The sequence below is a fragment of the Leptodactylus fuscus genome, chromosome 3, assembly GCF_031893055.1.
Source record: "Leptodactylus fuscus isolate aLepFus1 chromosome 3, aLepFus1.hap2, whole genome shotgun sequence".
Taxonomy (NCBI): Eukaryota; Metazoa; Chordata; class Amphibia; order Anura; family Leptodactylidae; genus Leptodactylus; species Leptodactylus fuscus.
This window is the reverse complement of record NC_134267.1, coordinates 116,746,109-116,769,703: the sequence shown is the minus strand read 5'-3', so window position 1 is coordinate 116,769,703 and position 23,595 is coordinate 116,746,109. Positions and strand designations below refer to the sequence as shown.

Genomic DNA, 23,595 nt, shown 5'->3' with positions numbered 1-23,595 from the left:
ACAGTATCTTATAATTAATTATCTAACAAAATATATGACCTTTCTTATTTTCGGGGGATGTCTTATGCAGCGGCTGGAGCGGGGAACAATCGGCAGTCATGCTGATGCTTCCTTAGGGGAGCGCCGGCATGACTGCTGGTTGTATGTGATCCAGAAGGTGAAGGGGGGGGTCTTATTTTCGGGGAAACAGGGTAGGTTGGAGACAAGTGTATTAGGTATAGTAAATAGATTATCTTTGTATGTAGTAATAAATCTTGTTATTGGTAAACGACTGAGCTTTTGATTCTCCATATGTAATTCCAAGGTCTTAGAAGAAAGGGAGAAGATCTGGAAGCACACCATCATTGTTCCATTGTTACTCATCACTCTTTAATAAAGCAGACCAAGTGAATAAAAAGCTATTCTATTTCATTCTTGGTATGTCCAAATTGGAAGTAGATCCTAACAATAAATTCCAGTATTTAGAACTGAATGTGTAGAAATGACACTAAGCAGTTATAACCAGGTGAACTGTATCACTACCCAGAAGCTGAGTAGTTTAGTGTTGTATATATTCACCAAGCTGCCATGTACAGTATTTGTGTTTATAAGGAAATGTCTTTTACTATATAATAATAACATTAAAGTATCAATCAGATTTCCATAAGCAAGCAGCAGAATTGTGAATGCAGTTTGGTTACAATCACTATTTTTTTTCTTTTTAGACTTAAGAAATATTACAGGCTCAAATGAATCTTGACTGCAACATATTGATAAAAATGTCCAGCTGTTCTAGAACCATAAGAGACCAAACAACCTGACTCCTTATTAATCCAGTTGGGCTTCTTTAAACCTGATGACTCAGAAGTAAGGACGAAAATAGAAGGTAATGGCAAATTTGCTCTTTTCTTTTGAACGTTTTTTTTTTTTTTTTTTTTACGACCTATGCAGTAGTTAAAGGGTTTGCCAGAATAAACCATTTTCGGCAAGAAGGCCTGGGAAAGTGGAAAAAAAACAAAAGACATTGACCTGTCCTTGGTGTCTCCCCCCGTGGTCTGGTCTTGTTCGGACAGAACTCCTCACCATACATTAGTGCTGAGGCCAATCTTATGACACATGGGAGTGATGTCCCGGTTCCCTTCATTAGGACAATGATTGACCTCAGCAGTCGCGTGCTGCAGGACTTCTGCCTGGAGAAGCAGCGGGCACCGCTGGACTGGACCACAGTAGGAGACACCGGTGCATGTGAGTGAAGAGTCAGGTTGGTTTCTTTTTGAGGAGGGCGGGGAAGTTTAAGCAGCCTTTTAAGTAAAAATAAAATTGGTTAAGGCGGGCCTCTGCAGCAAAAAACACAGAATTTTACTGTACCTGCAAAGTGGATGGGATTCTGTTTAATCGTTGCTTTTTTGTAAATCGCAGTATATCAATAATACCTACAAAATGCTGCTATTTTCTGGATGGGTATAATAGGGACAGAAAGTCAACAGAAAAAAATTCTACTGATTTCTGTGAAAAGCACCGTGAAAAAAAACAGCAATTTTTGGCTGCTCCGATTGATTTCAATGGGAGCTGTCTTTTTAGTCAGGGTTTTGAGGTGGATACGGCCTCAAAACCCTGACCAAAAAACTCAGTGTGAACTTACCCTTAGGATGAAAACCCTGGGGTGCACAGCGGCGGTAGTGTGAACATCCCCTTAGATGCCTTCTTACAGCAAAATAGCATTACTGTTTATAGAGCTGTGTTTTTAGGATGTAACCACAGGAGATTCGCTTCCCAACAATGAAACCACTTGTGAGATTAGTCTCTGTGGTGAATCCTGATTAGATCCTTAAACTTTTCAGGTTCCACTCGTGGTCTTTTTCCAGAAATTGTGAGATATTACTGGTCTTTAAGACCTGGGTCGCCAGTCCCTTGGTTTTACAACCATCAGTAATGACTGAGTCGTACAGAAGATATTTAAAGGGATCACAGTGAAACCACTGAACAGATACATCAGGGGATTCGCTCATCAAAGCCACAAGTGAATGATATGGTAAACGCGTTTATGATATGATAATGCGTTTCAGAGTTATTCGCGTTTATGCAAAAAACGTGACTCCTTCCTGAGATCTAACGAAAACATGAACAATACTGAAAATTAATAAAAATTAATAAAAATAATCAATAATTTAAACAACCGACCATACAAAATATATACATATCAAAATCAAGAATAATATAAATATCAGATTCATGTACATAAAAAATTAGACATATATACATGTACATATCACAGTGAATGTACGGATAGATATGTACATGTATAGATAATTAGTCACATAGGTGAATACGTAAATGGATAGATGAATAGATATACTGTGCTGTACAATAAATCAATATGCTCTTCCATTGGGACATAAAAAAAACTGGATATATACACATGTATATACTGTATTTCAGTAATTGTACAAAAAGACATGTACATGCACATATAGTTAATCACACGAATATATACAAAGATAGATAGATAGATAGATAGATAGATAGATAGATAGATAGATAGTAGAGATGAGCGAACACTAAAATGTTCGAGGTTCGAAATTCGATTCGAACAGCCGCTCACTGTTCGAGTGTTCGAATGGGTTTCGAACCCCATTATAGTCTATGGGGAACATAAACTCGTTAAGGGGGAAACCCAAATTCGTGTCTGGAGGGTCACCAAGTCCACTATGACACCCCAGGAAATGATACCAACACCCTGGAATGACACTGGGACAGCAGGGGAAGCATGTCTGGGGGCATAAAAGTCACTTTATTTCATGGAAATCCCTGTCAGTTTGCGATTTTCGCAAGCTAACTTTTCCCCATAGAAATGCATTGGCCAGTGCTGATTGGCCAGAGTACGGAACTCGACCAATCAGCGCTGGCTCTGCTGGAGGAGGCGGAGTCTAAGATCGCTCCACACCAGTCTCCATTCAGGTCCGACCTTAGACTCCGCCTCCTCCAGCAGAGCCAGCGCTGATTGGCCGAATTCCGTACTCTGGCCAATCAGCGCTGGCCAATGCATTCTATTAGCCCGATGAAGTAGAGCTGAATGTGTGTGCTAAGCACACACATTCAGCACTGCTTCATCACGCCAATACAATGCATTAGCCAGTGCTGATTGGCCAGAGTACGGAATTCGGCCAATCAGCGCTGGCTCTGCTGGAGGAGGCGGAGTCTAAGGTCGGACCTGAATGGAGACTGGTGTGGAGCGATTTTAGACTCCGCCTCCTCCAGCAGAGCCAGCGCTGATTGGCCGAATTCCGTACTCTGGCCAATCAGCACTGGCTAATGCATTGTATTGGCGTGATGAAGCAGTGCTGAATGTGTGTGCTTAGCACACACATTCAGCTCTACTTCATCGGGCTAATAGAATGCATTGGCCAGCGCTGATTGGCCGAATTCCGTACTCTGGCCAATCAGCACTGGCTAATGCATTGTATTGGCGTGATGAAGCAGTGCTGAATGTGTGTGCTTAGCACACACATTCAGCTCTACTTCATCGGGCTAATAGAATGCATTGGCCAATCAGCGCTGGCCAATGCATTCTATTAGCTTGATGAAGCAGAGTGTGCACAAGGGTTCAAGCGCACCCTCGGCTCTGATGTAGCAGAGCTGAGGCTGCACAAGGGTTCAAGCGCACCCTCGGCTCTGATGTAGGAGAGCCGAGGGTGCACTTGAACCCTTGTGCACCCTCGGCTCTGCTACATCAGAGCCGAGGGTGCGCTTGAACCCTTGTGCACACTCTGCTTCATCAAGCTAATAGAATGCATTGGCCAGCGCTGATTGGCCAATGCATTCTATTAGCCCGATGAAGTAGAGCTGAATGTGTGTGCTAAGCACACACATTCAGCACTGCTTCATCACGCCAATACAATACATTAGCCAGTGCTGATTGGCCAGAGTACGGAATTCGGCCAATCAGCGCTGGCTCTGCTGGAGGAGGCGGAGTCTAAGGTCGGACCTGAATGGAGACTGGTGTGGAGCGATCTTAGACTCCGCCTCCTCCAGCAGAGCCAGCGCTGATTGGTCGAGTTCCGTACTCTGGCCAATCAGCGCTGGCCAATGCATTCTATTAGCCCAATGAAGTAGAGCTGAATGTGTGTGCTTAGCACACACATTCAGCTCTACTTCATCAGGCTAATAGAATACATTGGCCAATCAGCGCTGGCCAATGCATTCTATTAGCTTGATGAAGCAGAGTGTGCACAAGGGTTCAAGCGCACCCTCGGCTCTGATGTAGCAGAGCTGAGGCTGCACAAGGGTTCAAGCGCACCCTCGGCTCTGATGTAGGAGAGCCGAGGGTGCACTTGAACCCTTGTGCACCCTCGGCTCTGCTACATCAGAGCCGAGGGTGCGCTTGAACCCTTGTGCACACTCTGCTTCATCAAGCTAATAGAATGCATTGGCCAGCGCTGATTGGCCAATGCATTCTATTAGCCCGATGAAGTAGAGCTGAATGTGTGTGCTAAGCACACACATTCAGCACTGCTTCATCACGCCAATACAATACATTAGCCAGTGCTGATTGGCCAGAGTACGGAATTCGGCCAATCAGCGCTGGCTCTGCTGGAGGAGGCGGAGTCTAAGGTCGGACCTGAATGGAGACTGGTGTGGAGCGATCTTAGACTCCGCCTCCTCCAGCAGAGCCAGCGCTGATTGGTCGAGTTCCGTACTCTGGCCAATCAGCGCTGGCCAATGCATTCTATTAGCCCGATGAAGTAGAGCTGAATGTGTGTGCTTAGCACACACATTCAGCTCTACTTCATCAGGCTAATAGAATACATTGGCCAATCAGCGCTGGCCAATGCATTCTATTAGCTTGATGAAGCAGAGTGTGCACAAGGGTTCAAGCGCACCCTCGGCTCTGATGTAGCAGAGCTGAGGGTGCACAAGGGTTCAAGTGCACCCTCGGCTCTCCTACATCAGAGCCGAGGGTGCGCTTGAACCCTTGTGCAGCCTCGGCTCTGCTACATCAGAGCCGAGGGTGCGCTTGAACCCTTGTGCACACTCTGCTTCATCAAGCTAATAGAATGCATTGGCCAGCACTGATTGGCCAGAGTACGGAATTCGGCCAATCAGCGCTGGCCAATGCATCCCTATGGGAAAAAGTTTATCTCACAAAAATCACAATTACACACCCGATAGAGCCCCAAAAAGTTATTTTTAATAACATTCCCCCCTAAATAAAGGTTATCCCTAGCTATCCCTGCCTGTACAGCTATCCCTGTCTCATAGTCACAAAGTTCACATTCTCATTTGACCCGGATTTGAAATCCACTCTTCGTCTAAAATGGAGGTCACCTGATTTCGGCAGCCAATGACTTTTTCCAATTTTTTTCAATGCCCCCGGTGTCGTAGTTCCTGTCCCACCTCCCCTGCGCTGTTATTGGTGCAAAAAAGGCGCCAGGGAAGGTGGGAGGGGAATCGAATTTTGGCGCACTTTACCACGCGGTGTTCGATTCGATTCGAACATGGCGAACACCCTGATATCCGATCGAACATGTGTTCGATAGAACACTGTTCGCTCATCTCTAATAGATAGATAGATAGATAGATAGATAGATAGATAGATAGATACTGTATATTGGGCTGTAAAATGCATTGATAAATCAATAGGCTCATCTATTGGGACATTAGTACCCGGATAAAAGAAAATTGTGTGTAATGAGAACTAGGTGAATTCATGATAGCATGAATGAAACATGAATAGATCTACATATAAATACATATATGCACACATGAGAAAATAAATAGATACATCTAATGGTCGATTAATGTTTATAGAAATGTGCAGAATATTTCTTTCCTTTCCTATACCTTGGTTGGACTCGAAGTTTGTCTTTATTTAACCGTACTAACTATTTATTAAAAGAGAAGAAAATGAATGTGTTCTATATTTGTGGTGCAAAAAAAAGTGTACTTATTTTTAAATAAGAATATACTTCTTAATTTCTGTATAGTGTATTAAACATTGCACTATATATACCGTATTTTTCGGACTATAAGACGCACCTAGGTTTTAGAGGAGGAAAATAGGGAAAAAAAATTTTGAAGCAAAAACTGGTAAAATATTTAATATATGGGAGTTGTAGTTTTGCAACAGCTGCAAGGCCACATTGACAGGTGACCCTGCAGCTGTACGGGGATGCATAGAGTGGTTTTTTTTGCGGGGCCAGAAACTTTTTAGTTATACCATTTTGGGGAATATCTATTGCTTAGATCACCTTTTATTGAAAAAAAAAACCCGGTGGTTTATGATATATGATTTTCTACTTTTATATATATATTCTAGGGACAGGAGGTGATTTATAACTTTTATTTATTTCATATTTTTAAAGCTCTTTTTTTTTTTTTACTGATACAGACTGCAGACCCGGCATCCGCTGTACTAGAGAGGCGGATGCCGGTGAGAGATAGACGCTGGGGCCTGAGACATCGCTGCCCTGCCCTGCATGAAGCCAGCGGCGGGGGGGACGGAGGAGCGGAATAGCATCACTCCTCCCGCTGCTGGCTTCATGCAGGGCAGAGGAGCGCAGCGATGTCGCAGGCCCCGGCACCTGTAATGGCGTCTGTCACTTGCCGGCTTCCGCCTCTCTATTACAGCGGATGCCAGGCGCCACATTCGGCCTATAAGACGCACCCTTCTTTTCCCCCCAAATTTGGGGGAAAAAAGTGCGTCTTATAGTCCGAAAAATACGGTAAGTATTACGGTAAGTCATTAATGTGTAGTCACTGGCTGAATGCTTTTATACAGTCACATATATCAAATAAGAATTTTTTATCCTTGTATCTTGTATATCCTTGTATATACCTTGTATATCCAACGTTTAGTGGTGGATTTTTAGCCATAGATGACAACCTGGCCCATTTCAGAAACAAAATAGTAATACTATTGTGTAACAAGCACTTTAAATCAATGAAATGAGCATGGACTCAGTGAGGAAACGAGAGCAGTCACATATTTCTGGACAGAATGGCTCAAGAAGATAATATTGCATTTTTCTTTGTAATACTGAGGTCTAAATGGATTTTCAATATGTAAATATACCTCCCAACTTTCAGAGAACAGAAAGTGGGATAAAGTCTGTATTAGGCACAGTGCTCCTTGACATATTTGGATATGATAAGTCATGCCACTATATGCGCCCAGTGACCATGCCCAATCTCATTGAATCCTTTTGTATTCACATACAGTGTAATACACAGTGATGAAATCTCATAAGTGTCTTACACTCAGTATAATTAATTAACCAACATATTAATGCTTATCCATACTATACCCCTGCAGTTGTAATATTGATGCAGTATCCTAAAGATAGATCGTCATTGTGAGAAAGGTGGAGAACACTTTTAATATAACTGTGTGTAGAGGTACAGTTGTTGTTCCAGATCGTGAAGTTAGGGTCCCAACCCATATTCCAATATAGAGATGAACTTCACGCGTGAAGTTCATCTCTATATAACTTTTAATACAAAGAGACAGGGAACACTCTAGGTAACAAGAGGCACTGTGTAGGCTTCCAAATGGGATGGGGCCTAGGGAAAAAGGGGGCAAGTCCTGACAATTTTTACGTGCTCTGTGCATGTGCCGCTCCTCCAACCCCCTTTTGGTAATTTCTGGGGTGCACCATGCACCTGTTCTAACAAAAAAGAAAAAAAATTTACTTCCATCCCTGAATTGGAGGATTATTTAATAAGCAGACTTTGGTGTGGTAATAGCATGAATAACTTCTTCAATAGTGTGTGATTATACAGAGGGAGGAGGCTTCCTCCATCCCCCGATTGACCTCTTTTGGCTATGGCTCAGGCTTGCCATCATAGTAATGTAATAACATCAATGCAATAACATTTTTAATAACATTAAAAAATATTCTCTTTTCGTAATTGACAATAAAAAAAAAATCAAAACAGTAAAAAATACCTAATTGGTATTGCTACATTTTTTAATGTTTAAACCATTAACCTATTAGATGCCAATGTATAGACGGATAGTTGCAGCGGAATAGGGTGGAGTTTCCCACACTGTCACTATTAATCCTTTCCCATGGTCAATAGTGGTTTGGAGGGAGGGGTTCCCTCCTGTAGGCATCAGATTGCAGGGGTCTAATGCCTTTACATGGCACCAGGGGGTCTAATCAGGGATGAACCTACCCCTTTCGCCGCCCGAGGCGAACTACAGAAAGCCCCCCCCCCCCAGAGGAGGGGGCGGAGTGGAGGGGGCGTGGCGTAGCAAAGAGGGGCGGGGCTTCGCGGCGTTCGCAGGCAGAGAGCAGGCACGGACAGGACCTGCTCCCTGCCTTAGCGTGAGGGGAGGCTGCTGGAGCAGCGCTGCTCCAGTGGCCTCCCCAAACCACCGCTCAGTGCTAAGCCAGTCCAGGACAGCTTGTCCTGGACTGGCTTAGGGAAGCAAAAATGCTGCCCTCCCTGGGGCCCTGGCATAGCGCCGCCTGAAGCGGTCGCTTCAGGTCGCCTCATGGGAGGTGCGGCACTGGGTCTAATGAAGGCCCTGAGGACTGCATTCTATATAATCCTATTAGGCCATGCCATGTTAACACTGCAAACATTTTAGTAAAGGAAATGTTATAGGTCTATCTGAGAAGATGTGTTTTTAGGATGCGCTTGAAGCTGTAGAAGTTGAGAGTTAATCTGAATGTCCACAGTTTAGACAGGAAACAAATCCAGCAAAGTACGATATTTGCAAGGAGTCTGTATGTTCTCCCCATGCTTGCATGGGTTTCATCCCATACTCCATAGACATACTCATAGAGAATTTAGAGTTTGGGACAGTGTTGACAATATCTGTAAAGCACTGTGAAATATATTGGCGATATATAAGCATCATAACTAATAATAAGTCTCTGACACACCAATGTAAATGTTGTATGTCTTAGTATAACATTAATGATATGACTAATGCAAAATATTAAAAAGTAGAGGGATAATGTACAGCCCTGTTGTAAGGCTGGAAAAGAAGGGAACAAAAAAATCCAGGGTATACGTCCTCACACTCGTGGCCTTGTACAAAGAGTCGAGGGAAACACAAAATGATGGATCAACAGGGTCCTTCCCCTGCTTCGGGAGAACCTTTATATGAACAGTATTGGTGGTACTTGGAATTGTCTGCTCTCCCAGGTAACCATTATACAGTTTTAATAGTATAGTGGGTATTGATTTGGAGTTTCAATATTTTACAATATTCCCTAGTATAGCCATCAGGCCCTGGTGCCTTTTGGGATTAAAGAGAAGTGTTGTCTCTCTCCAATTCTTCTCTGATAATGGGACTATTTAAGTGGAAGTCAATGTCTAGCAGGGGTATATTGCCTAAACGAAAGGACTATCTGATACATATCGAATACAGAGTAGCATACTATTGCTGTAAGATGTCATTAACTAGGCGGGGCTGAGGATGCAAATGCCCTCAATTGCTCCACTTTTTCATGAATCATGGACAGCAATGAGCTAGGGAACCTCAATAGTGTGAATAGAGTCTAACTGTCGTGAAAGCTGAACCCAAAAAACAATGGCAGAATTTAGTTTTTTTATACTCTACCCAAAAATAAGTTTGTTTAAAATTTGTGAACATATCATATGGTACAGTAATGGTACCATTAGCAAATCCAACTTTTTCCATAAAAACAAGCCCTCATACCCCTATCTCAATGAAAATTGGCAGTGCCCTTCAGGGGTTAAGGGAAAAGGTTTGGGCAGTATAGGAGTTTCCAATGAATGTCTATTGCCTAGCGACTAGTGCAAAGGACAATACCAGCGTTTTTAGTACTATCTGACGAGGATTGTCACCAACAGCAGCTCTAAAGGACATGTTTTAATAACACACCACCAAGTATGTATTTTTTCTGTTTGTCAGGCTTGAACTCAGCCATTGGTCCTACCTATAGAAGACAGAGAATAAGACACAACTATTGTGATTTTTCTTAACGGTAGGAAAATATTGAAAGTATTAATGTGTGTGTTGTTTCCTAGCAACAGGCAGGTCGCCAGAGTAACCATGTGAGATCTCCATGTTCTTGTAGAGACCAATTACATAGTACAACTGAAGTGAAATAAATACTGAAGCAGACTTCACCATTATCTTGGTAGAACATCATTTCTTTTAATGGTAAAATTGAGCACTCATAAGCATTCTGCTTTTACTCATAGGCGTATTTTTACATGGCAGCAAACTTATGCAAAGGAAAGGGTATTTTATGGAAGCGAAAAACATGTATGTAGCTGTAAGGGAATTGCTAAGACAGCAATTCCCAGAACTGTTAAACCCTGGGAGGGGCACAAGAAACTGTGAGCCCTAAGCTGAAGCCCCCCGCTTTCTCTTCCTATTGCCAGGCCCTATCCTAGGTAATAGGCGACAACCACGAGGACAGTCCCTCCCTGAATATGTGAAACACAAAACGCAGACAAGACGAACAACAACAAAGGGAGGTCAGCTAGCCAGGGTTCGGTAACAGGAGAGCGATGCAGTGCCAAATCAGAGTCAAGAGAATAGTCAATGAGGAAAGCCAAAGGTCAAGTATAATAGTATAAGCAACAGGTACAGTAAGAGCAGGTATGCACACGGCAATAACAAGCACTGGTGTGAATGGGAACTAAGGCTAAATAGGGAGGAAGAACCCGCCCATGGAGTTCACAGAAAGGCAGCTGTCAATCACAGGGCAAGGCCAGATTAACCACTTAATGGACAGAGGCAACCTTGGCAGAAGACGGGTGTGGTGCAAATGCAATCACAGAACTAGAGCAGAGTTCACACAGTGCGACCGAAAACTTTAATCCATGAACCAAACTGCACCCGCCTCCTGCGCCGAAGCATGCGAGCAGAGGGTGGTGCAGTGACCCGAACAGGCAGAGATGTTACAGTAGCTTTACACTATGTAATAAATAAAGTTCTAGACACGAGATAGTTACAGAAGATCACAAAAATTAACAACTTGGGTAAAATACATCTGTAGTTTTGCAATCTATTAAATGAAAGCCACTCAACACATTAAAAAATATGCACTCATTAACAAAAAATACCATACCAAAAAGGGGTTGTTGGAATTGAGTGAAACTCTATGTGTGTGAATGCAATGATGATATAAGTGATTATAATAATAGACAAAAGAATAAGTCTATTAGGAAAAACTGTACAACTGTAAGGAGATTTTAGAACCTTGTTGGATTGCCTCTGGCCTGGATACCAGATGTGATACAGTTGGACATGGAGGAATACTTGTTCCGTATGGTATCTTGCGGTATATTTTCCCGCATATGTTGCAACTGGGCCTGTAGATCACACACACTCATAGATGGCCGAAGCTAGTGGCATAAATGCTTGAGTGGTGATAAATTTAGCAACCAGGCAAGTAGTCTGGCGACTATGTTCCTGGGAAACCATTGCTGTGTATGGGCCAAAAATGGCAGTTGCAAGCCTTTCCATGAAAGTCAACACTTGTGGTCACATGATTTCTTGCACGTTACTGAGATTTCAGTGTCCCTTGTATCACTACTACGGATGACCAAATCTTGTATGCGATTGCTCTCCAAATCCATAAGGACGCCATACTAACGTGACTATTATCGGATCCCAAACAGAACCTCGGTTCTTCACTAAAGACGGTATCGTTCCAGTCCATAACAGTCTAGGTTTCTCTTTCCTGACACCACTGCAACTGAAGTTGACAGTGGCTGACTATCTGTGGCAGGACACATAATGAGTTGTGTGTTACCAATTTCCTTGTGCTAAGCACCTGAAAATGATGTTGGTGGAGACAGGGGTGCATAATGAAGGTGCCATCTGTTTCTGGAGGGTGAACAAGGAAAGGCCCCGTTCCCACGGATTAACGCGGCACTCAATCTGACACATAAACACATGTCAGAGTGAGCGCTTCAAAACAGAATCCCATTGATTTCAATGGGTTCTGTCTTACGCGCACTACACATTGAAATCAATGGGAGGCTTTTTAACCCATTGATTTCAATGTGTTACGCACGTTAAACGGAACCCATTGAAGTCAATGGGATTCTGTTTTGAAGCGCTGACTCTGACACGTTTTTACTTGTCAGATTGAGCGCCGCGTTACTCCATGGGAATTGCTGATACTTTTTTAGCCAGGGGTGTTCCTAGTTTTCTGCTGATTGAGGTTGAAAGTGAAATGGTGCCCCATCAACTCTCCCTGCAAAAAAGAAAATTTAGATATAAAAATATATAGCATTTAAAGATGGTGAAGGAATTTATTAAGACTGACTTATCTAATTACAGATTTGGTAACCCTGTTCGCCAACTCCTGAGTAATTTCCCTGTTATTAGATTCACTTTTTAATGATTATTGTTTTGACTTTTTAATCAGTTATCATTGACTAAAAAGGCAAAACACATATGCCTTTTATAAATACATGCATTTTTTCTAGTGCATTTTTTCCACTGTAGTGTGTGAACTCAGACTATGGTTGGGTTTCCACTTTCATGTTTTGTTCAGGTATTTTTGTACAGTTTTTAAAGCCAAAGCCAGGAGTGAATTGAATAAAAGAGAAGTACCAGCATCTGTCCTACATACTTTCTCCTGCTATGACTACATTCACACGATGCAACACAGTTGAAAAAAAGCATTGAAAAAATATATGCTTTTTCTAACACATACATTTTTAAAAGGACTGTCAATGCAGCTTCAATGATCCACACCAGGCTTTGGCTTTGAAAACTACAACAAAGACATCTCAACGTAGAAACCCAACCCAATTTTCAGCATCCATCCACTGACTAGTGTATTTTATCAGTCTAGTCTTCTTATGTCTTAATGATGTAGTACAGCAAACTGATCAGCAGTTGCATCTTCCAGATATTGTCCAGGATTGTTTGTTACACTCAGTTGAAATCCGCAAATACACAGAGGTAATGACCATTTATCTAATTGTCTAATAGTGACATACAGTAGCAGTGTAGTTCAGCTGATTTGTTTTAAAAAGCTTAACCCCTTAATGGTAAGGCCCCACATAGAAAACCGCAGACAAAAAGTGCTGCGGAAAAGAACGTGGCAGAAAAGCATATCTCTATTTTCCACTACATTATTAGGTCCTTGTGATGGTCCTTGGTATTATCTCTTTTTTCCACAACGATTTTCACAGAAAGTCCACAGAGTTTGGCTCTGTAGACTTTTGTCAATAGTATACCTATATGGAAAATCCCAACATGTCAGGTTTTTCTGTCCGCTTGAAAAGTCGGACATCTTTACATGCGGACAGTGAAGGAAGGGCACAGAGTGCAAAAGAACGCACCCGATCGCCATTTAAGTGAATGACAAGTGTCACACACACAGCTAGTGTCCGCTCCTAATGTCCGTGCGAGATTTTGAACGGACACTAGGAGTGGACACTACCTGTCGGACACAGACAGTAGTGTGAACGCCCCCTTAGAAGCAGTAAAGAACCTCTAATTGATTAAAAAGCTAGTAACTGAATTTCTATTAAAGCAAATATGCAACAAACAATTCATCAGATTAATTATATGAGGGCCAAACTATACTTTATAATGGCATCATTTAAATTCTGTCCTATGTACTAGGAAGGTAAAAAAATCAGAATGGGGTGGAATTGGAAAAAATAAAGTGCAACCCATAAGTCTGCCATTTGGTAATGATTACATGTTACTTATATTCTGTAGGTGAGTCTCAGATCACAGCCAGACCAAATGTATGTAGTTTTGTTATGTTTAAATAACTTTAAGAAAACTAGAAAGTTTTTTCAGAACAAAATTTTCTTTGCATAACCATATTTTAAACCCCATAATTTTTTATATTTCTATCTACACAGCTATGTAAGTGCTCTTTATTGTAGGACAGGCTAGTGTTTTTATTGGTACCATTATGGGATCAAATGACTTTTTGATCACGTTCTTGCTACCACTGTCGGTAATCTCTAGATCTAAACAATATTATTTGATCATTTCACTAAAATGGTTCAGGGATTTGATCAAATCACTTAGGGATTTGATAAAATCTCCAGTTTCATCATTTCCTTGCCACATATACAATGTCTACCAATAAGTATTTGGACACCTGTGCTAATGAAGATATCTGCAGTCATGATGTACATCACGCCTTCCACCGTTAAATAGGAAACAGCGTTGACATTAGTGCATTGGCATTAGTCGCATGCAAGATCCCATGAAGTGCAGAGTTGTCCGATTTTGAGAAAGGGATAATCGTGGGGTACCACAGAAATGGTCGATCCTTAAGGGACATAGCAAGGGAACTGAATTACCCAAAATCGACAGTGTCCTATGTGATTACGAAGTGAAAGGTGATTGGTGATTGTCAGAATGTGCCTCGAGTCAGCAGACCCTGAAACTGGGAGATAGAGACGGATGAGTGATGGCCAGAGAAACCGCACCAAACCGATGGCTCACATACACTAGGAGTTTCAACTGGCATCCGGGAGTATTGGGTCGATCAATACCATCCATAAGGAAGAACATCTGCTGGGTTCTACCAACTATAGAATATGAATAAATGTGGTTTTCCTATTCTACCACAGGTGTCCAGATACTTATTGGTAGACAGTGTATATTAAAAAGCTCCTGAGAGGACATGTTTAAATACCCCGGAAAACAGATGAAGATGATAAAAGATAATATGGAAAGAGGCTGCCCATATGTATCTTCCAAGTCCTTTATCGACATCTAATAGCAGTACTCAGCAACAGAAGGATGTTATGTTGTTTTGCTATCCATGATGTTATAGACAATCAGGACATAGATAACTTGTACTGTATGGGCCTGATGGTTGGGAGCTGGTTAGAATGGCTTTGCCGGCTCCTCTTCTCTGCTTTAATGTGAAATGTTCCATCATCGCTGTCTTTAGTTGTATGTTACCAAGTAATGTGCATATGTGTGAATTTATATCATATTATGCATTGCATCATTTTATATGGGGCTTAGAAATAACATAGATGTTGGAGTTGAAAGGGAAAAAGAAGATGTGGCATGTCAGCCCTCTAAACCCTGCCTTCAATCTGCTTATATTCTGGTTGAGTTGAATTGCATTGAATGTGAAAATAATTTTATCTAATTTGTTGCTGCCAGCAGTGTTATGAGCTTCAGTGGTATTTACATAATCTTGTAGCAGAGATGAGCAAGGAGCCCTGAATACATATTCAAGAAGGAGCTATCTCTTGTATTCAATTTATCTTAGCTTGATGTTCTCCTCAGATGTAAGTCTCCTGCTGACCTCTTTGAGATTAGCATATAGTGTGTGCTATAGCTATCTTCATAAATAACCATTTACTTCTAGCAGAGATGCCATCTAATGCCAGAGCTGATCAGATTCTTATAATGTCTACCTTTCAGAAAACTGAATGAAAGAGAACGAAATTAAAAACACCAGGAAAATGAGCACAACTTAACATATACATTTAATAAAGAAGTCCACTGTGAGAGGCTTTTAGTATTTGTAGTGTGTTCCGTTATTACATGTGTGCCATATTCATGCTGTTAATACCCATAGACAAAAGCTATTTATTGTTCATCCTATAGTGTGATAAGACAGGATATAAAATGAGCTGAGACAGTTGGCTGTGGTGGGCACTGTGATTGCGAGGTTTATCATAGCCATTAATGCAAGGTTCACGTCAGCCTGGCACCACTTGCTCCTGTTGAGCATGCCTGAGGTAGCCATACTTCTAATAAGATGACTCTATGCAGAGCTTACTAGGCTCTGTTCAAGTATGCACCGTGCCTTTCTGTCAGGAGTTACATAGAGGTTTCCAGCACTTGCGACAGCTATGATTTGTAGTAAAACCCCATTATAAAGTAAGTCAGTGAGGTCCTTTGGTCGCTACTCAACATCTGCTGGTCCTGGATTACATGATAAATCCCATTTAGCTAGCTACAATGGTGATGACGTTTGCAGCATTTAGAACCGACATCCTTTCAAATACAGAAAGCAGTGTTCATTCTCAATGGGCTCCCTGTAATAGTTGTATAGAAGGTGAGTTTGGATGAAAACACACATCCATCTAGTCCAACCTATAACCATACAGTGTTGATCCAGAGAAAGACAAAAAAAAAAAAAAAAAATCCATGAGACCGTTGCCATTTGCCCCATGTCAGAGGAAAAAATTCCTTTCAGACCCAAAATCCAGCAATCAGTGTAAAACCCTATATCAACTTGTCTTTACCACAATCTCTAAAACCCATATCCTGTAATATTTTTCTGTTCAAGAAAGACAAACAGGCCCTTTTGAACCATCACCCCATCATGTGGCAATGAGTTGCATAGATTAATTTCTTTATAGTAAAGATTCTCTGTACATGTGAGGCCCCGTTCACATCTGCATTCAGTTTTCTGTTCAAGGAGTCCACTTAGGGTCTCCCCAAATAGAAACTTATACGCCTATAATGGGATATGTGTGGTTTCCGCACGAAACATGAGGAGAGAAAACTGCTGCTTGCAGTATTTTTCGCTCCGCATGATTTGTGCAGACACACGAGTGGAAACCACACGGGCCCTATTATAGTCTATGGGGTCCATGTGGTGTCTTAGCTAACTGCTTTTTAATGTGTATACGTTTCTGTTCGGGGGGGTCCCCAAGCGGACTCCCCAAACAGAATACCAAATGCAGATGTGAATCGGGCCTTACTGGTGAAATATTCTCTTCCATAGACATAGAGGATGTAAAGTTAAAAGATAATTAGAAAGGTCTTTGTGCTGTTTCTGTGCTCCAATCCACCCACTCCCCTAATTATCTAAGTCACCCTTCTCTTCACACACTCTTATGTCCATCTTGTATACTGGGGCCCATAATAGCTATCTATGTGTGGCCATACCAGTGATTTGTATAGAAGCATAACTAGGTTCTTTTTATGATAATCTATACCTCTTTTGGTGCATCCCATCATTTTATTTAGCCTTGACTTCACTTGTAAAATAAAGTATATATTTTTTAAATGTAGCATTGAACAGAAATCTAAATACACACTTAAGGAACACCAAAGAAATGCTTGGTGCCCTTCACTAAGTATAACATGGTGTTTCCATTTTTGGCAAGGTTGTTAACCTAACATTGCACCAGAGCAAGCATGGTTGTAGTTTGTGTGTGAAAGGGTGGGTGGAACAGGGGGAGTGCCAAGAATCCAATATGATTGGGCCAGGGCATTTAGATATAGGGCTAGAGTAACAAATTGAATTTTTGCTCTTATCTGATACATTGGAAGACTGCTAATGTGAGCTATAGCATGAAAGTTAAAGAGTTTCAGTTGCTTGTTTTAATTGAAAATAAAAGATTTGAAGATTTTGACCATGTTTCATGTGAAATCCAATAACATCTCATCTGGTTTTCTAATAAGAAAATCTCTGGTAGGTCTTTGTGCAAGCTTAGAAATCAATAGTGTTATCATTGTTCCTTCAAGTGATGTGAACAGCATCGTATGTTTAGACTAGAGAAAATTTGTGCCCATTTTTCTGGATACATTTTCAATGAGAACACCCTAACAACACAACGGAACGCTTTGAATACCTCATATCAAAAATATGTTACATTTGGATTAGCAAAATGGATTATGTGACTACAAATAAGTCAATTAATGAGTTAATCATTCACATATTGGAGAGAAAATAAACGCCTTTGGAAATACTCTTTAGTACTAAAAAGATAATGATTATTTTATTCAGTCCAAGCAATTTCACTTATTTCACCCAAATGAAATGGAAAATAAGGAGTTGTTCTAGTGATGTGCAGACCTCAGAAGGACTGGAGTTCACAATTCAAATTACAATGTTAATGTAGATTCCGGTTGAACAGATACTTAGGGCTCATACCGTACATACAGCCATACTACAGGTCTGTCTTATAAAAAGCCCCTATAGGGCTGCCACAGAGGTACAGATGTAGCTGCAGCACTCTATACTATTAATATACTGTTCTGTTCTCAGACTTACTATTTGAACAATGTGCTATATTACCGTGTTTCCCCGATAGTAAGACACCCCCGATAGTAAGACGTAGCGGGGGTTTTAGGGAGGTCGGCTAATGTAAGACATACCCCGAAAGTAAGACATAGTGGGACTTTCGGGGTAAAAAGAATGTAAGACACTGTCTTACTTTCGGGGTGTGTTACTACTGTATCGGGGAAACACGGGGCTCCGCTGTGCTGTGAGAGCCGGGGGGAACTCCCCGGAGAGGATGGGGGCGTTCCCCCCGGCTCTCACAGCACAGCGCTGTGAAGAAGGACTTTGCCGGCGGCCGCTTAACCCCCCGCGTGCCAGCCGCTTCTATTCATTTCAATGGCACGCTTCCATTGAAATGAATGGAAGCGCTCGGCACACGAGGAGTTAAAGGGATTCTTCCATTAAAAGAAGTTCTTTCCTCTGACCACGTCGGAATAGCCTTAAAAAAGGCTATTCATCTCCTACCTGTTGCCATATCCAGCGCCGCCTTCTTCCTCAGCTGCGTCCGCCCCTCCTATGTCCCCGTCGGGCCTCATGGGTGACGCATGCGCAGTCGGCTCTAACAGGCTCTCGCAGCCAGAGCCGACTGCGCATTCGTCATCCGTGAGGCCCAAAGAAGAGACAGACGGGGCGGACGCAGCTGAGGAAGAAGGCGGCGCTGGATATGGCAACAGGTAGGAGATGAATAGCCTTTTTTAAGGCTATTCCGACGTGATCAGAGGAAAGAACTTCTTTTAATGGTAGAATTCTTATATTGGAAAAAAAATGACAAGGGTTGATGGATTGAAGCGGCGGCACGCGAGGAGTTAGCGGCGGCCGCCTGCCGCTTCCATACAATGCAATGGGAGCGCGCTATTCAAATAGTATTCGCGCATCTCTAACTTCAATTGTAAGAAGTTACAATTGAAGTTAGAGATGAATGAATACTATTTGAATAGCGTGCTCACAATTGAAGTTAGAGATGCGCGAATACTATTTGAATAGCGCACTCCCATTGCAATGTATGGAAGCGGCATGCAGACTTTGCCGGCGGCCGCCACTTAACTCCTCGCGTGCCGCCTCTCCAATCCATATGATTGATGATGATGATGATGATGATGATGGGGGGGGGGGGGGGGTTTGCCAATATAAGACATACCCCGAAAGTAAGACATAGTGGGACTTTTGGGGGTAAAAAGAATGTAAGACACTGTCTTACTTTCGGGGAAACACGGTAGTAGCAAAAACAGTCGCATGCTACATCGAGAACATTGTGTATCAACAGTGATATTAGCATGTGCCGCAGTTGTACAGAATGGCTCTATTGTGCTGCCATATGTGGTGTACAGAGGTATTTTCTACTGAAATCCGGCAGAGGCAGTGCACTGAGGCCGTACTTCCACATTGCCAAAGCATGCAATTACAACATTATCAAACAAACTTCACAATCCAAGAATCCATTGTCACAAGCAGAGGACCCAAAGAACTATAAAACTTATATTTTAATATAAATTCTAATAATAAATATTTAAGAGGGTCAAAGAACATGACCGATTTAAGTACACAAAACAAACCGTGCTCTGGTTGAAAAGAGGAACGCTAATACCTGGACCTACTGAGAGATGTTAGGAACTTAATGGAACTTGCAGATGAAGGGCTGGTGTAATTATATCCTATCGCTCACCTATGTCCCACAATGACTCCTGTCCTAATACGGACAGTCCCCAGAGCTCTCCCTATATCTCCCTATCAAATTAGATCCGTTTTATTTATTTCAACCCAACGCGTTTCATGTCCAAACGAGATGGAGGGGCAATCCTCAGGAGATTTCTAAGTATGAGCCCAGTGGGGAGTGAAATCCCTTCAAGCTGCTCAACCATATGTGTCCATAGCTTGCTAGTAGTAGGGCTATAGAGGTGGATGCTCCATCCTGAGTTCCTCTTTTCCTTTGTTTTGTGCATGTAAACTGGTGATGTTCTTTGACCATCTTAAATATTTATTATTAGAATTTATATTAAAAGTTAAGTTTTATAGTGCTTTGGGTCCTGTGCTTCCATGTTCTAAAAGGAGCCATACAGGTTCAGTGTATTGCCGTACACAGTTCACGGCAGCGTACATGAGCCTTACGAATGATTTTCTACTAAAAATCAACAACACCTTAAGCTGTTACAATGGTATTGATCTATTTATAATAATGTCTCTTCATTCCTATATCGACTAAAGTGCGCTATACCTCCCACTGGAGTTGCCTTCCTGCCCTGAAGTAGATATAAATATTCGCCTTTTTACATAGCATCTTCTATTCCTTTATATGTTTTATATATCATTTTTCCATTATGTGTAATACCTTTAAATACAGGAGGCAGTTTAAATCCTTAGCCTTTCGCTGACCTTTATGTGATCTCGCTGTGTTTTATTGGATCTCTTTCTAATCGATACCCCACTTGTTATTAATAGTCACCATCTCTCTACACATTTTTCGCTTTATTCAGATAATAAATTCCTGTAAAGGGAAAAAAAGGCTATTTTCAGAAATTGTTTCATCATCATGCTCTGCTGTAATGGAGAGAAGGGCATGTTCACACAGGAAAGCAAATAATGCAGTCATTGTTGTTTTTAAGCAATTATTAGAAAAGATATACAATATTTAAAGAAACTGAGAAAAACAACTTGAGGAGGTTTACTGTTCCTAAGATTTTACAATATAACGCAGTGATTCAAAATGGCTAATAATTTACCAAGACCAATAGCATATACAGAAAATCCCAAAATAAAGGTCAGCAATCTAAAATGTAACGTTTAATAAATACATAATAAATAAGTAATCTCAATAAAAAGTGTAGCAATTTCTGTGCAGTTCACCTCTTGGATTAACTTTACATTCTGGCAGCCATTCCAATGCTGCTTATAAGAATGAAAAAAAAGAGAGTTGTTATGCTTCATCCTTAGTAGAGATGTTTCTTAGATGCTAAACTTGCCATACACAATAGATAGCTGTTGGCCAAACGCCCAGATGTCAGCTATTCTTCCTAACACCAAATACATATCTGGCTGAGAGCGCATGTGTTCTGTATGCCAGACACCTCTGAAGGTGACTTACCTCCAATAAGAAAAAAAAGGATCATACAGTACATGTTTAAATCCAACAGCCTATTTCTTATCTCCTTATCTGACATCTGTGAAAGTCAGGATATTCCCATTCACGTTAGATTCACATTACTTCATTAAAATAATATGCACGGTGGTCGCCTTTAGTATTGTACAGTATTTTTTAACTTAAACAGAGTATATTAAAGACAGATCAATGACATCAGCACTGGGATGCCCAGTGGGCTCATAAAAAAGGTATAATGTTAACTGTTATTACAAATGACTGGGAATTTGGTAACCCCTTAGCAAAATCAATGCAGAGGTTTCCAGAGATCTTGTTAATTTCAACGGAGAACTATCTGAGATGGAATGCAGAGCAGAATAAGTAATTATGGGGCTCAATTGATCAGAATTGAGCCCAACGTCTCCATGACCAATAATAGCAAGTGAGGTTAAAGACGTTGTTGTTTTTTTTTTACTAATGGCCTGTCCACAGAATATGTCATCAGTATCAGATTAGTCACCCAAACCCCGAGCTGATCAGCTGATGCAACCCCCTCGAAGTCATATACCAAGTATATGGCCAGAAACAGTCCCACTCCTGTTCAAATGAGAGTAGAGCTTCAGTTCTAGGTGTCACCACTACACTGTGCAGACCAGAATCTCACTATAGTGTACAGAGCTGCATACACTGTAGCAGTGGTGCCAGGAACTGCAGGCCCTCTACTATTCTTGAATAAGAGCAGGACTGCTTCTAGGCATATACTTCATATATGGCTTCTGGTGGCCACCAGAATATGTCACCAATATCAAAACTGTTCAGATCTTGAACAACCCCTTTAACGATTTAATTTATTTCTATTCTTTTATTTATGAGACAACCTCTGTTCACATGCTCAAGACTCTCCCGAGGGGGAACTTCTTTTTTCCTTGACCCCAATGTTCAGCATTCTCTGACCACTTCTGTCTGGTGCACATTCAAGTTCACACTCCCAATCCATTCATAGCGTATCTTCCAGTGATCACTAACTACTCATCAACAATTATAGTATTTTCTTATTATAGTAGATGTGGTCTTTCAGTGGTGGGCCCAGTGGCAGCTGTTGTACCTATTAGTATGGTTGATAGGCTAACTTTAAAAACACTGGTCTTGACAAATCCTAATCCAATATGGATTTGCTCTCAAGCTTTACCATTATTTTTAACTAAACCACAAAGATTGTATTAGTCTTATAAGACACGCATTAGACATTATATTGATTTTGCTATGTTGAGATCAGGCCTTTTTCATCAGATTGAGATCGGTGGAGCTCTAAGTCTTAAGCCAACCATGCTCATGCAGAAATGTGATTCATATCTTGCTTTAGATTAATAGTCTGTTAAGCAGTGGCTTTTCCAGCAGAGTGAGATTTCAGCAGAGAGGTTCAAGGAGATTAATTGGAACTGAACTGATTTAATCCAGTCTTGTACTTTATCTCTTATAGCTAGGGCTGCCGTGTTGATGAAAGCTATATTTGTAACTTTCATCTAAAAAGTATATAGGTATAATGTGGATTATATGGTTTTACTTTTATTTTCTCTAAGGTTTCTGCTGCAGAGCTGAGTGTGCAGCAGGGTTCAGCGCACACTCAGCTCTGCTACATCTCCGGAGTAGCCGAGCTGAGCGCACAGCCAGCACTGCTACATCTCGGCATAGGAATGCATTGACCAGTGTTGATTGGCCGAATGCCATACAGAGTACAGCATTCGGCCAATCAACGCTGGTTTTGCCGGAGGAGGTGGAGTCTAAGACCAGTCCACAGCAGTCTCCATTCTGGTCCGATCTTAGACTCCGCCTCCTCACAGACGAGCCTCTGACAGACACAGCGTTGATTGGCTGAACGCTGTACTCTGTATGGCATTCGGCCAATCAACGCTGGTCAATGCATTCCTAAGGGGAAAAGTCAGCTCACTCATATCGCAAGCTGACAGGGATCCCGACCAGATAGAGCCCCAAAGAGCTGTGTGAGTAACATTCCCACCTAAATAAAGGTAATCCCTAGCTAACCCTGCCTGTACATCTATCCCTGTCTCACAATCACATAGTTCACAGTCTCATATGAACCGGATATTAAATCCACTATTCGTATAAATTGGAGGTCACCTTATTTAACCAGCCAATTACTTTTTCCAATTTTTTTTCGATGCCTCCGTTGTCGTAGTTCCTGTCCCACCTCCCCTGCGCAGTTATTAGTGCAAAAAAAGCGCCAGGGAAGGTGGGAGGGGAATCAAATTTTTAATGAGTTTGCCACCTGATGTTCGACTCGAATCGAACATCTCGAACAGCCTGATATCCGATCGAACATGTACTCAATCGAACGCTGTTCACTCATCTCTGTCCCTTTCACCTTGTGCAGTCCCTCTCCCCTACTCTTCTAGCAGCTAACTATAATGGTATCTTTTCCCTACTCATTCTTTCTGTGCAGCATTTATTACCATATAGTAGATCACCAACTCTGCTTTCTTCTACCTTTTCCTATCTTTCCGACCGCACATTTAATGTACAGTATCACTACCACTTCGTCTCCTCTTTTCCTTGCTAGGAGATCCT

General features: G+C 41.7%; 2 protein-coding genes across 3 annotated transcripts in view; both read left to right on the top strand.

Annotated features, from left to right (window-relative positions):
- The window catches only part of FHL5 (four and a half LIM domains 5), a 375,977-nt gene that overhangs the window by 40,252 nt on the left and 312,130 nt on the right, over positions 1-23,595 (top strand). The gene's annotated exons all lie outside the window — the stretch shown is intronic.
- Positions 1-23,595, top strand: part of FUT9 (fucosyltransferase 9) — a 108,837-nt gene that overhangs the window by 65,353 nt on the left and 19,889 nt on the right. The window contains exon 2 of one of the 2 annotated variants that reach the window (XM_075268221.1): positions 705-865. The gene's annotated coding sequence lies outside the window, so the exon portion shown is untranslated. Of the gene's footprint in view, positions 1-704; positions 866-9,904; positions 9,942-23,595 lie in introns of those variants that run through there. The other variant, XM_075268222.1, reaches the window with a different exon arrangement.